The sequence below is a fragment of the Amblyraja radiata genome, chromosome 19 (genome assembly GCF_010909765.2).
Source record: "Amblyraja radiata isolate CabotCenter1 chromosome 19, sAmbRad1.1.pri, whole genome shotgun sequence".
In the NCBI taxonomy this organism is placed as follows: Eukaryota; Metazoa; Chordata; class Chondrichthyes; order Rajiformes; family Rajidae; genus Amblyraja; species Amblyraja radiata.
This window is the reverse complement of record NC_045974.1, coordinates 21,995,673-22,010,375: the sequence shown is the minus strand read 5'-3', so window position 1 is coordinate 22,010,375 and position 14,703 is coordinate 21,995,673. Positions and strand designations below refer to the sequence as shown.

The 14,703-nt window shown below is 46.6% G+C and overlaps 1 protein-coding gene across 8 annotated transcripts in view; it reads left to right on the top strand.

The window, feature by feature from the left end:
• nav3 (neuron navigator 3) overlaps positions 1 to 14,703 on the top strand; it is a 330,490-nt gene that overhangs the window by 124,219 nt on the left and 191,568 nt on the right. The gene's annotated exons all lie outside the window — the stretch shown is intronic.

Below are 14,703 nucleotides of genomic sequence, written 5' to 3'. Positions count from 1 at the left end.
ACCTGCACTGTACAAATACCCAATGACTTGGCCTCCACCGCCGTCTGTGGCAATGAATTCCACAGATTTATCTCCTCTGACATAAGAAATTCCTTCTCATCTCCTTTCTAAAGGTATGTCCTTTAATCTTGAGGCGATCTGGTCCTAGACTCTCCTATTAGCAGCACAGTGGTGGAGTTGCTGCGTTACAGCGCCAGAGACCCGGGTTCGATCCTGACTCCGGGTGCTGTCTGTACGGAGTTTGTACATTCCCCCAGCGACTGCGTGGGTTTTCTCCAGGCGCTCTGGTTTCCTCCCACACTCCAAAGACGTACAGGTTTATAGGTTCATTTAGATTTGGTAAAAATTGTAAATTGTCCCTGGTGTGCAGGTTAGTGCTAGTGTATGGGGATTGCTGGTCAGTGCAGACTCGGTGGACCAGAGGGCCTGTTTCCCTGCTGTACCTTTAAACTAAACTAAACCAGTGGAAACATCCTCTCAACATCCAATCTACACATGCCATTCACAATTTGGTAAGTTTCAATGAGGTCCTACCTCATCTTTCTAAACTTCAGCAAAACAGGCCCAAAGCCTTCAAACATTCATTATTACTTTATTAATATTACAGTATTACTGAGCTACATAACAGAAAATAACTTGCTGTCTACAGAAATGATTAGAAGCTGGAAGCAAGAATTCAATTTCACCTTGGTTTTCATCCCGGGCTTTGAGTCACGGAATTGCTTGGTTCTGAAACATTCCAAACATTCATGTGTTTTTGATTCAACCCTTAAGAGCGAGAGGAAGTATTCAGACCCTGGTACAACACATTTCCACTAATTGTCTACAATTGTTTACCAATTAACTCTTGATAGTGAAATCACAATTGATCTGTGACTGGTCCTGGGATTGAACCCCCGACCCTCTCATTGACAAAGTTAGAAACAAACTGCTGGAGTAGCGCAGCAGGTCAGGCAGCAACATTGTGTGCCTATCTTCGGTATAAACCGGCATCTGCAGGTTCTTACCAACTCATTTTGTCTGCTCCACTGCAAAATCTCCTCAAGGTATGCCTGCTTTGAAGAAATTCTCCTTCTCTCCCCAATGTGAGTTCTGTGAGACCCTCTCTTACTGCTCCCCCTCCGCGCATCTCCAGTTTATTTCCCCACCCCACCCCCCCATCTCTACTCTCAGTCATAGAATGAGACAGTGTGGAAACAGGCCCAACTTGCCCACGCCAACCAACATGCCTCATCTAAAATAGTACCACCTGCCTGTTTTTGGCCCTTATCCCTCTAAACCTTCCCTATCCATGTTTCTGTCCCAATGTTTCTTGTGATTGTACCTGTCTCAACTACCTCCTCCAGCAGGTCATTCCATATACCCACCATCCTTTGTGTTACCCCTCACATTCCCATTAAATCTTTCCCCTCTCACCTGAAACCTTTGTCCTCTGGTTCTCAATTCCCCATACTCTTGGCTAAAGACTGTGCATTCACCCAATCTATTCCTCTCATGATTTTGTACACATCTATGAGATCACCCCTCATCCTCCTGCGCTACAAGGAATAAAGTCCTAGCCTGCCCAACCGCTCCCTGTAGCTCAGACCCTCGTGACCTGGCGACGTGCCGGTAAATCTTTTCTGAACCCTTTGAAGCCCAGACAAGTCCTGACCCGAAACGTTGCCAATTTCCTTTCTCCAGGGATACAGCCTGACCTGCTGAGTTACTCCAGCATTTTGTGTCTATCTTCTGTATATACCAGCATCTGCAGTTCCTTCCTACCATTGATGAAACTGGGAAGAATATGGCTCAGGCTTACACTGAAATAAACATTCATTGCAATACCCTAAAGCACTTTAGGAGGCTTTTGATCAACCAGTGGTTGTTATTAGACCTGAGGCACATGTACTATCGTACCTGATGCAACATCTATGTTTTGGAATAGGGAAGGTGAAGGTGACATTTAAAACCCATGTCTGAAGACTCTTGTGGTAGTGTGGATTAGTTTAGTTTAATTTAGTTTAAAGATACAGTGTGGAATCAAGCCCTTTGGCCCACTGAAGATAGACACAATTGCTGGAGTAACTCAGCGGGTCAGGCAGCATCTCTGGAGGAAAAAGGATGGGTCAGGTCGGGACCCTTCTTCAGACAAACCAGTGTCTACAGTCCCTTTCTACACATTTGTCTGGTCCTTCGGCTCACCGAATCCACGCCGACCATCGATCACCCGCTCACACCAGCTCAGCGGTATCCCATTTTCGCTTCCACACCCGACACCATCGACGGAGGCCAATTAATTTGCAGGCGATGTGGGAGGAAACTGGAAATCCAGGAGAAACCCCATGTGGTCACAGGCAGAACGTGCAAACGCCAATCAGACAGCAGAATCGAACTGGGACAATTTGTGCACAGGAATATCCCACTAAATTTCAGCATGGGAATGATCAGAGCGATAAATATTAATGAATATTGGCAGCACATTAGTAGGGAGTGTGGGGGGTGACTCAGGAGATTCATTCTTCAGTTTAAGTTTAATAATGCAGAATGCAAACAGGCCCTTCGGCCCACTGAGTCCACGTCGACTAGCCGCTCGCACTAGTTCTATGTTATCCCACTTTTTCTTTCACACACACATTATCACATGCATACTCTCTCTCACATCCATCCTATTGTGAGGCTGCACCTTCATCTAGGAATACCTCATCCTTTATTTTTAGATTTTCTTTCCTATCAAGTTCCTCCACTTCCAGTTCAAATTCTGCCCCATCCATAAGGCCGAGCACTTTGTTCAGTTTTTGGTTCAGTTTGGTCTAACTGAGTCAGCGCCAACCAGCGATCACCGATCACCCCGTACACCAGCACTATCCCACACACTAGGGACAATTTACAGGAGTCAACTAACTTTGTTGGTAAGTTTGTTGGAGTTTGTACGTTCTCCCTTGACCACGTGGGTTTTCTCCAGGTGCTCTGGTTTCCTCCCACGTGCAGGTTTGTAGGTTAATTGGCTTGGGTATAAATTGTCCCTAGTGTGTAGGATAGTGCTAATGTACGGGGATCGCTGGGTCGAAGGGCTTGTTTCTGCACTGTATCTCTAAACTAAAAAAAAGTAAAAAGCTCGGTACACGTGACAATAAACTAAAAGGACTAAACTAACTACATCGCGAGGATGAGGAGCTGTAAAGTTACATGGCGATCTGGAACGAACTGCCTGAGAGGGTGATTCAGCTGTAAATTTCTCAGCGAATCAGATTTGAGGAGGAAATTACAGGGCAGAGCAGAAAACCGTGACTCATCGAACGCTTCTCGACGAGCATTCTATAATTCTGTGATGTGTTCTTGGCAAAAAGAACCTGAATGGAAATAAAGATGAAAATAGTCTGGAGCATAAATACGGATGTATTTCCTGTGGGTCCCACCCACTATTTGCTTTCCTGCATTTCTGGATGTTACTGACCTGGGAGACCTGAACAAGAGAACTTAGCAAGCGGGATTCATGGGACAGTGTTTCCAAATGACATTTACTTTCGTTTAGTTTATCGTCTGAAGAAATGTCTCGACCTGAAATGTCACCCATTCCTTCTCTCCAGAGAAGCTGCCTGTACCGCTGAGTTACTCCAGCATTTTGTGCCTATCTTTAGTTTATTGTCATGTGTGCTGAGGTCCAGTGAGAAGCTTTTTGTTGCGTGCGATCCGGCCAATGGAAAGACTATACATAATTACAATCAAGCCGTCCACAGATACAGGATGAAAGGAATAATATTTTTAAGAAGGAACTGCAGATGCTGGAAAATCGAAGGTACACAAAAATGCTGGAGAAACTCAGCGGGTGCAGCAGCATCTATGGAGCGAAGGAAATAGGCAACGTTTCGGGCCGAAACCCTTCTTCAGAATGTTTTGTGCAAGATAAAGTCCAGTAAAGTCCCATTAAAGATAGTCCGAGGGTCTCCAATGAAGTAGATGGGAGCCCAGGGCCGCTCTCTAGTCGTTTGATAGGATGGTTCAGTTGCCTGACACCAGCTGGGAAGAAACTGTCCCTGAACCTGGAGGTGTGCGTTTTCACACTTCTGTACCACTTGCCTGATGGATGAGAGGGGAGAAGAGGGAGGGTTCATGGTGAGAATAGTCCTTGATTTATGCTGGTGGCCTTGCTGAGCTATTATCAGGCAACTGAACCATCCTCTCACCAACTAGAGAACGGTCCTGCGCTCCCATCTACCTCATTGGAGACCCTCTGACTATCTTTAATCGGATTTTACTGGGCTTTACCTTGAACTAAACATTATTCCCTTTATCCTGTATCTGTACACTGATTGTAATCATGTACTGTATAATCTTTCTGCTGACTGGATAGCACGCAACAAAAAAAGCTTTCACTGTACACGTGGCAATAAACTAAACTAAACTAAGCTAACTGCTTTGCCACTGTGCTGCCATTAATATCATTACAACATTATGCATATTTGATTGGCTGCAAAGCACTTGGAAACACGATAGGGATGCCAAAGGCACTGTAGTTTAGTTTAGTTTATTGTCATGTGTACCGAGGTACAGTGAAAAGCGGAAAGGCTATACATGCTTACAATCGAGCCATTCACAGTGTACAGATATACGGTAAGGGAATAACGTTTAGTGCAAGATAAAGCCAGTAAAGTCCAATCAAAGATACTCTGAGGTTCTTCAGTGCGGTAGATAGTAGTTCAGGACTTTACTCTAGTTGTGGTAGGATGGTTCAGTTGCCCGATAACAGCTGGAAAGAAACTGTCCCTGAATCCGGAGGTGTGCAGTTTCACACTTTTATACCTTTCGCCCGATGCCTGAAAGAAATGTACTTTTTTGCTTTTTCTTGGCAACTAAACACAGTATAGCACATACTTCCTGTATTTGTCACCCTGCCTTTCCCGTAAGATCAGAGTCAATGTTTGTTGAAACTCAGTGTGTTCCCTGACTCATCCTGAGCAATGCCATATCTCTGAACACTTCCCAGTCATCAGTCATCTAGATCTGGTTCAACACCATTACTCACTGCTTTCCTTTCTGGCTTGAAGCTCCATGACATGAATTGAAAGATACAGCAGAAGACACAAATATACCCTTATATACATTATACCCTTTATCCGGCATCTGTACACTGTGGGCGGCTTGACTGTAACCATGTCTTTCTGCTGACTGGTTAGCAGGCAACAAAAAGCTTTTCACTGTACCTCGGTATGTGTGACAATAAGTAAGTAAGTAAGTTTATTGGCCAAGTATTCACATACAAGGAATTTGCCTTGGTGCTCCACCCACAAGTAACAACATGACATACAGTGACAGTTACGAATGACTCAGAAAACACTAAACATTAATAATAATAAAACATTAATGATAAAACACCATTGTATCAAGCATGTAAACCAACAAAATACCAGATCAGTGAGAGGCTACAGATTTTTGGCTGTTGAGTAGAGTAACTACTCGTGGATAAAAACTATTTTTATGTCTGGCTGTGGCAGCGGTGACAATCCGGGGAAGTGATTCAAAGAGTTTGTGGCCAGGGTGAGAGGGGTCAGAGATGATCTTGCCCACTCGCTTCCTGGCCCTTGCAGTGTACAGTTCGTCAATGGAGGGAAGGTTGCAGCCAATAACCTTCTCTGCTGATTGGACGATTCGCTGCAGCCTCCAGGTGTCGTGCTTGGTAGCTGAGCCAAACCAGACCATGATGGAGAAGGTGAGGACAGGCTCTACGATGGCCGTGTAGAATTGGGCCATCATTGCCTGTGGCAGATTGTGCTTCCTCAGCTGCCGTAGGAAGTACATCCTCTGTTGTGCCTTTTTGACTGTGGAGTCGATGGTAGCCCCCCACTTAAGGTCCTTGGAGATGATGGCTCCCAGGAACTTAAAAGACTGAACTGATAGCTGTTCATGCTTGCACAGAGTGAGAGACAGGCATATGAATAGGCAGGGGATGGATTGCTATAGATCACATTAATGCATAGAAGTATAAGTGCACCGATTATTTTACCCAGAGTAGGGGAGTCCAGAACGAGAGGACATAGGTTTAAGGTGAGAGGGGAAAGATTTAATAGGGACCTGAGGGACTACTTTTTTATACAAAGAGTGATACGTACATAGAATGAGCTGCAGGAGGAGGTAGTTGAGGCAGGTAATATCACAACATTTAAAAAACACTTGGTACATGGATAGAATAGGTTTTGAAGGATATGGGCCAAACGCAGGCAGGTGAGACTAGTTTTCGATGGGGTATGTTGGTCGGCGTGGACAATTTGGGCTGAAGGGCCTGTTTCCGCGCTGTATGACTCTGTGTCCGCATGTGGGCAGATGTAGTGACAGCACAGACATTGTGGGCTGAAGGGCCTGTTCCCCAGGCGTGCTGTTCAATATTTAATAAGATTACCTCTCGTTCTTCCAAACCCAATTAAAGCAGAGTTCAATGATACTCAACCTCTCCTCTCCATTTGTAAAAGAGATCCTTTACCTCCAGACCTAGCCTGAATTTATAATTGGAAATTAAATGATGATAAAAGAACAGCAGTTATGAGCTATGAAAATAGAAATATCAAGGGACTGGAGTAGGCTGTGGAGACATCTCCTCTTAAGTCTCTGTGAAGTGTGTTGTGTCTATAAACCTGCTCTTGGCCAGAAACCTGAAGGAGACATGCATCCAAGTTTAATTGCAATACTTGGCATAAAGATATTAAATAAATGTATAGCTTTTTTCAATAACAAGATTGAAATAACGTTGAAATTTGAACTCTAGATAAACAGAAGGGTTGTAATCTGTTCCAACTGCCCAGATCTTGAACGTGACTAGAAAAAAAAATCAGTAAGTCCGTTGGTGCCATTTGATGCAACTCTCGAAGATAGGCACAAAATGGTGGAGTAACTCTGAGCGGGTCAGGCAGCATCTCTGGAGAAAGGGAATAGGTGATGTTTTGGGTCGAGACGCTACTTCAGTGAGAGTCAGGGGAGAGGAAAACCAGAGATTACGATTTTACCAAAGTCAATTAACCTACAAACCTGCATGCCTTTGCAGCGTGGGAGGAAACCAGAGCGCCCGGAGAAAACCCACGCGGTCACAGGGAGATTGTGCAAACTCCGTACTGACAACACCCGTAGTCAGGATCGAACCCGGGTCTCTGGCGCTGTAAGGTAGCAACTCTACTGCTGCGCCACTGTGCTGCCCCATCAGGAAAGAGCTGCCAGGGCAAGTTTTTGCAGTGGATACAATTAGGACTTTATAAAGACATTTGGACAGATCACTGATAGGAAGGGTTTAGAGGGCTAAGGGACAAATGCAGGCAAATGGGACTAGCCCAGTACGCCATGTTGGTCGACACGGGCAAGGTGGGCCGAAGGGTTTGCTACCTTGCTGCACAGCTCTACGTCTCTGTGTGCCTCTATGACGGTAATCGAGCATTCTCATCCAAATCATTAATATATGTGGAAAAAATCGAGAGCATCGATCCCTGATCATGGGACTCCAGTCTGAAAAATACACCTCACGACCACCCTCTTCCCCCCTGTATTTGATACATTCACCACGGTCCCAGCCAGCCATTCTAAGTTGAGAGGTCAAAGTCCCTGTATCTCGCGTCTGTGGCCTGAGGGAACAGACCCCCCTCCTGATTTCATTCAAGCAGCGTTTCCCAGAGCACTGTCTGGTTTCTTTGGTCGTGCAGCTGAAACAATAACAGCAGCTTTCATCCACCGTCTGAAGCACAGGAAGAGCAGGTTGAGGGGGAATGAGTCAAGTGGCGGGCGATCTGAACCAACAAATATTTATTGCAAAACAACATCTGTGCTGCAGAGGTTAAGGGTTGACTGCATGGTTAACTCTTGGCATGTTCTGCTGACGGGAATATGGAATGGTTTGCCAGAGGAGGTCGTTTAGTTTAGCTCAGTTCAATTGAATTGAGTTTGGTTTACTTTCGTTTAGACAGTTTAGGGATACAGAGTGGACACAAGCCCTTCGGCCCACCGAGCCCGCGCCGACCAACGATCACCCCTACACTAGTTCCATCCTGCGCACTAGGGGCAATTTACAAAGCCAATTGACCTACACATCGTTCGAATGTGGGAGGAAACCGGAGCACCCAGGGAAAGCCCACGTGTTCACGGCGAGAACGTACAAACTCCGTAAAAACACGTAGTCAGGATCGCTCTGTATCCAAACTGAACAGGACCAAACAAAACTAAAGTTCATAAATTCATGAGACCACACCTGGAGTATTGTGTGCAGTTTTGGTCCCCTAATTTGAGGAAGGACATTCTTGCCATTGGTGGAGTGCAGCGTAGGTTTACAAGGTTAATTCCCGGGATGGCGGGACTGTCATATGTTGAGAGAATGGAGCGGCTGGGCTTGTATACTCTGGAGTTTAGAAGGATGAGAGGATATCTTATTGAAACATATAAGATTATTAAGGGTTTGGACACGCTAGAGGCAGGAAACATGTTCCCGATGTTGGGGGAGTCCAGAACCAGGGGCCACATTTTAACAATAAGGGGGTAAGCCATTGAGAACGGAGACGAGGAAACACTTTTTCTCACAGAGAGTTGCGAGTCTGTGGAATTCTCTGCCTCAGAGGGCGGTGGAGGCCGGTTCTCTGGATACTTTCAATGGAGAGCTAGATAGGGCTCTTAAAGATAGCGGAGTCAGGTGATATGAGGAGAAGGCAGGAATGGGGTACTGATTGGGGATGATCAGCCATGATCCCATTGAATGGCGATGCTGGCTCGAGGAGCCGAATGGCCTACTCCTGCTCCTATTGTCTTTTGTCTATGTCATAGGAGCAGACTTAAGCCATTCGGCCCTTCGGGTCTACTCCGCCATGCGATCATGGATGATCTATATTTCCCTCTCAACCCCATTCTCCTGCCTTCTCCCCATAACCCTTAATAATTAAGAATCAAGAATCTAAACTGAATTAAACTAAACTAAACTAAAGTCATAGGTCTGAGTGGTATTGGTGAGTTGCTGCAGTGTGTTTTGTAGATTCGATTTGATTCCGGGGGTGAAGGGACTGTATGTTTAGCGAGGGATTGGGTGTCAGTTTTGTGAGTTGTTCTGTTCAGGACACCATTGATCTTGCCTGCTGTTGGCACGGCACTCTGCCAGGCCAGTGGTGTGGGCCACAAAGTGTTCAGTCTTCCAGGCAAGAGCTCAACCCTTGAGACTTGTCTTCAAGTCAAAGCCATCACGAATGATCAGATACATCTGCAGTCTGTGAGCAGTTTTGGGCCCCGTCTCTAAGGAAGGATGTGCTGAGTTGGAGAAGGTCCAGAGGAGGTTTACAATGATTGAGTCAACGTACAAGAAGCGTTTGATGGGTCTGTGTCTGTACTCGCTGGAGGATCTCATTGAAACCCACCAATTAGTGAAATGCCTGGATAAGAGTGTGGAGAGGATGCCTTCACTAGTGGGAGAATCTAGGACCAGAAGGCACAGCATCAGAATAAAGGGAAGTATCTTTAGAATGGAGATGAGAAGGAATTTCTTTAGCCAGAGGGCTCTGAATCTGTGGAATTCATTGCCACAGACAGCGGTGGAGGCCGTCATTAGTTATTGAGAATGCGGAGATATACAACTTCTTGATTAGTTAGGGTGTCAGGGGTTATGGGGAGAAGACAGGAGAATGGGGTTGAGAGGGAAAGAGGGATCAGCTGTGATTGAATGGTTGAGTAGACTTGATGGGCTGAATGGCCTCATTTAGCTCCTGTGACATGGATGTTTGATATTGGAATAATTACTGAGAGTCCATTGGTCCTGATTATCTCTGGGTTGTATTATATACTGGTCTCCATTGATTAGTAAGGGCATCGAAGGTTATTGGCAGGAGAACGGGGGTTGTGAGGGAAAGATAGATCAGCCATGATAGAATGATGAAGCAGCAGAGGAGCGCAGCGGTAGAGTTGCTGCCTCACAACGCCAGAGACTCGGGTTTGAATCTGACTGCGGGTGTTGTCTGTACGTTCTCCCAGTGACCACGGGTGCTCGACTTCCTCCCACACTCCAAAGACGTGCAGGTTTGCAGGTTAATTGGCTTTGTTCAATTGTCCCCAGTGTGTACGGATAGAATGAGTGTTCAGGTGATCGTTGGTCGGAGTGGACTCGGTGGGCCGGTGGAGCCTGTTTCCACGTTGTATCTCTCAACTAAACTAAACGTGGCAGACTCGATGGGCCGAATGACCTAATTCTGTTGCTATGTCTTTGCAGATGATTAAAGCTCTGAGCATTTGTTAATTTGGATCACAGGGCAAAGAGTGAGACATTGAAGAGATTGTTAACAGTGTCCTGGTTGTAACTCTTCCTTGTGGCACAGTGATGTTATTGTACTTCACGTTTTAAGTTACTTTAGTTACGGGTTAACATGCAAACTCCATCTGCTGCGAATAATCTCTGTATCTGGCAGTTATTGGCAGGCAGATTATTCAAACGCTGCTTCATTGCAAAATGGCAGCGTTCCCAGCGGGCCAATTAGCGAATCCGCATCTAACTGATCAAGGAGACGGATTTGGATTTATATCATATCCTTGACGGGCTGCAGTTTAGCTTAGTCTAGTTTAGTTTCAAGATACAGCGCAGAAACAGGCCCTTCAGCCCTCTGAGTCCGTGCCAGCCAGCGATCCCCGCACACTAGCGTTATCCTACACACTAGGGACAAGTTACAATTAGACCAAGACAATTACCCTGCAAAGCTGTACGTCATTGGAGTGTGGGAGGAAACCGGAGTACCCGGAGAAAACCGGTCACAGGGAAAACATGGTCAGAGGGAGAATGTACAAACTCTGTACAGACAGTACCCGTAGTCAGGATCCAACCCGGGTCTCTGGCGCTGTGAAGCAGCAACTCTACCGCTGCGCCACTGTGTTGGTCCAGCCGCCCGGTGCCGCTGAAGACTTAAAGTGTTGTCAACTGTGCAGTGCCCACCGCCATTCAATGCACAGCAAGATCCCACAAACTGCACTGTCGGCAGCCATTTTGCAGTTTAGTTTTTAGTTTCATAGTCATAGGCCAGGAGTTGAGGGGGTGAGCTATAGGGAGAGGTTGGGCAGGCTAGGACTTTATTCCTTGGAGCGCAGGAAGATGAGGGGTGATTATAGAGGTGTACAAAATCATGAGAGGAATAGATTGGGTAAATGCACAGTTTTTTGCCCTGAGTAGGGGACTCAAGAACCACAGTACTAGGAACCTAATGGGTAACATTTTTACACAAAGCGTGGTGGGTGTATGGAATGAGCTATTAGGAGGTAGTTGAGGCAGGTACTATCACAACATTTACGAGACAATTGGCCAGGTTCATGGATTGGACAAGTTTAGAGGGTTATGGGCCATGCGTGGGCAAGTTGGCCGATGGGCCTGTTTGCACGCTGTATGGTGACTCCAAGAGAACATGGACAGGTGACGTTTCAGGTCAGGGAAGGGTTCCAATATGAAACGTCATCTATCCACATTTTCCAGAGATGCTGACTGACCCACTGAGCTACTCCAGTGCTTTGTGTCATTTTTATCCTCTGCAGCATAGATTGCAAAGTCAAAAGGTACACTTCGAACTGCCAAGGGATGATAAAGGCAACATTTGATCGCGCATCAAAACACTGAGAGAAACAATAACTGCACCATAATGCCTGTGGAAGATAAACTCGCTCTGATTCTTGTTACGGTCCATGCATTATAGAGAAGCATAGAAACATAGAAATGTAGGTGGAGGAGTAGGCCATTTGGCCCTTTGAGCCAGCACCGCCATTCATATGATCATGGCTGATCATCTAAACTCAGTACCCCGTTCCTGCTTTTTCCCCATATCTCTTGATTCCTTAATGGCCTGTCCCACAAGCATGCGACTGCATACGGCAAGCACGACCTAACGTGCTTTCACACAGAGAGTGGTGAATCTGTGGAATTCTTTGCCACAGAAGGTAGTTGAGGCCAGTTCATTGGCTATATTTAGGAGGAAGTTAGATGTGGCCCTTGTGGCTAAAGGGATTAGGGGGTATGGAGAGAAGGCAGGTACAGGATACTGAGTTGGATGATCAGCCATGATCATATTGAATGGTGGTGCAGGCTCGAAGGGCCGAATGACCTACTCCTGCACCTATTTTCTATGTTTTTATGGTCGCTTGAGCCGTACGGCCTCACGGGGCCGGTCCCACTTCGATCGCTGGAGCCGTATGGAGTTGTGCGGAGCTGGTCCCAACATCGCGCGGGGCTCCGAAAAACTGACAGTGTTCAAAAATTCCGCGCGGCAACGGCCTGCTGGCCCGCAGTCGCCTCGACGCCGTACGCACCGCCTCGACGGGCATACGCAGCGTCTTGACGCCGTACGTCACGCGCGAACTTCCCGCGGACTTCGCTCGAACTTCACGTCACTCACTCGACCTCCGCGCTACCCCCGCTTCTGGTTTGGTCGCGCTCGCCGCATGCAGTCGCATGCTGGTGGGACCGGCCGTGTACGGGGATCACTCGACCTCCGTATTACATGTACTGCGCATGAAAGGCACGGAGAATTATGATCACCTAAGAGATCGATCACTTAGGTACGCATAATCCTCCCGTGCCTTTACTATTTATATGTAATAATTATCATTTTATAATTTTAGTCGGGGTAGTCAGTGCCTACCATGCCGACCCTGACAGAACGTGCCTGCTTTTATTATATGTCCTCCAGAGAAGAAAGCAACCAGCACTCTGACAAAGATAAAGATTCAGCCAAGGGGCTTAATCTTCAGATGATGGCACCAGGCAGCTATCTGCTGAGCGTGGTCCGACTTATGTACGGTTCACCATTGCTTACGGAAGGACCGTTCAGAAGCGTGATAACGGAGGGGAAGAAGCTGTTCATGAGTCTGGTGGTGCTTCAACCTTTCAAGCCCCACTGCTGGACGGGAGCGGGGAAGAAGAAGGAATGACCGAGGTTGGGACAAGTCTTTGATTACGTTGACAGCTTTTCCGAGGCAGCGTGAAGTGTAGATGGAATCAATGGTGGGATTGTAGTGAAAAGGAACTGTAGATGCTGGTTTATGCCAAAGATATAGACACAGAATTCTGGAGTAACTCGGCGGGTCAGGATGCATCTCCGGAGAAAATGGATAGGTGACGTTTCGCCTTAGGAACTTTTGTGTTTCATAGAGTTATAAAGAGAACGTCTTACAGTTGGGATGGTGGAGCCTGAATCAATCAGTGACTTCAACAGGGCTTTGGGAATGCCCAGTGGTGCAGCAGGTAGAGCTGCTGCCTCACAATGCCAGAGACCTGGGGTTCAATCCTGACCTAGGCTGCTCTCTGTGTGTGGAGTTTGCAAGTTCACCCTGTGACTACGTGGGATTCCTCCAAGTGCTCCGGTTTCCCCCCCCCCCCCCACATCCCAAACTTTGTAGGTTAATTGTCCCACTGTAAATTGCCCCTTAACATGCAGGGAGTGGATGGAAAGTGGGATAACGTGGAACTAGTGTTAATGGGTGATCGATGGTCAGCATGGATTCGTGCAGGAAGGAACTGCAGCTGCAGTATACACCAAAGATTGACACAAAATGCTGGAGTAACTCAGATGGACAGGCAGCATCTCTGGGGAGAAAGAATGGGTGAGGTTACGGGTCGTGTCTGAAGAAGGGTCTCGACACAAAACGTCACCCATTCCTTCTCCCCAGAGATGTTGCCTGTCCCGCTGAATTACTCCAGTATTTTGTGTCTATCAACAGCATGGACTCAGTGTGCCTGTTTTCATGCTGTATTTCTATACTCTAGACAAAAGGCCCTTGTGACTAATTTGCAGCGGGACGTGGGGAAGTGCACGGGACGAGACTAGAACTGACATAGGGTCGATGGGCCAAATGGCCTCCTCTGTGGGGCAACAATGTCGACACTATCATTCTATTCCCATCTCCTTTGTTCTGTAGAACATCATTGTTCTCTGGCTAAAGGCATATCATCCGCTCACCTTCTTTATTAGGAGTCATAGAGTCACAAAGCACTGAAACAGGCCCTTCGGCCCGACTTACCCACGCCAACCAAGTTGCCCATTTACACTAGTCCCATCTGCCTGCGTTTGTTCCAAATCCCTCTCAACTTATCATATCCTTGTACCTGTCCAAGTGGCAGGTGTTGTTATAGTACCTGCCTCAACTACCTCCTCTGGCAGCTTGTTCCATATAAGCTCATGTCATAGGAGCAGAATTCGGCCCATTCGGTCTACTCAGCCATTCAATCATGTCTGAACCGATTTCCCCCCTCAACCCCATTTTCCTGCCTTCTCCCCATAACCCCTGACACCTGAACTAATCTCTCAATCTCCGCCTTAAAAATATCCATTGACTTGGCCTCCACAGCTTTCTGTGGCAATGAATTCCACACATTCACCGTCCTCTGACTAAAGACACAAAACCATCAGCGAGAAAACGTTGCCCCCTCAGGTTCCTATTAAATCTTTTCCCTCTCACCTTCAACCCATGTCCTCTGGTACTTGATTCCCCGACCCTGGGGAAAATAATCTGTGCATTCTAAGATTTACCTGATCTAAATCTCCCTTCGGTCTCTTTGACTACATCTTCATCCTAATTTGTTGAATATTGAGTTCTAGCAGGATTTAGTTATTTGGACTCTCAGTCTGAATCTAATTGTACGAAATTAAAGAGAGGGCTCTCGATGTTCTTGCATTTCATTGCCTGTTCGTTCTGCTGCTGATGTGAGAGAGAGAGAGAGAGAGATACACCAATAAGATATTTATT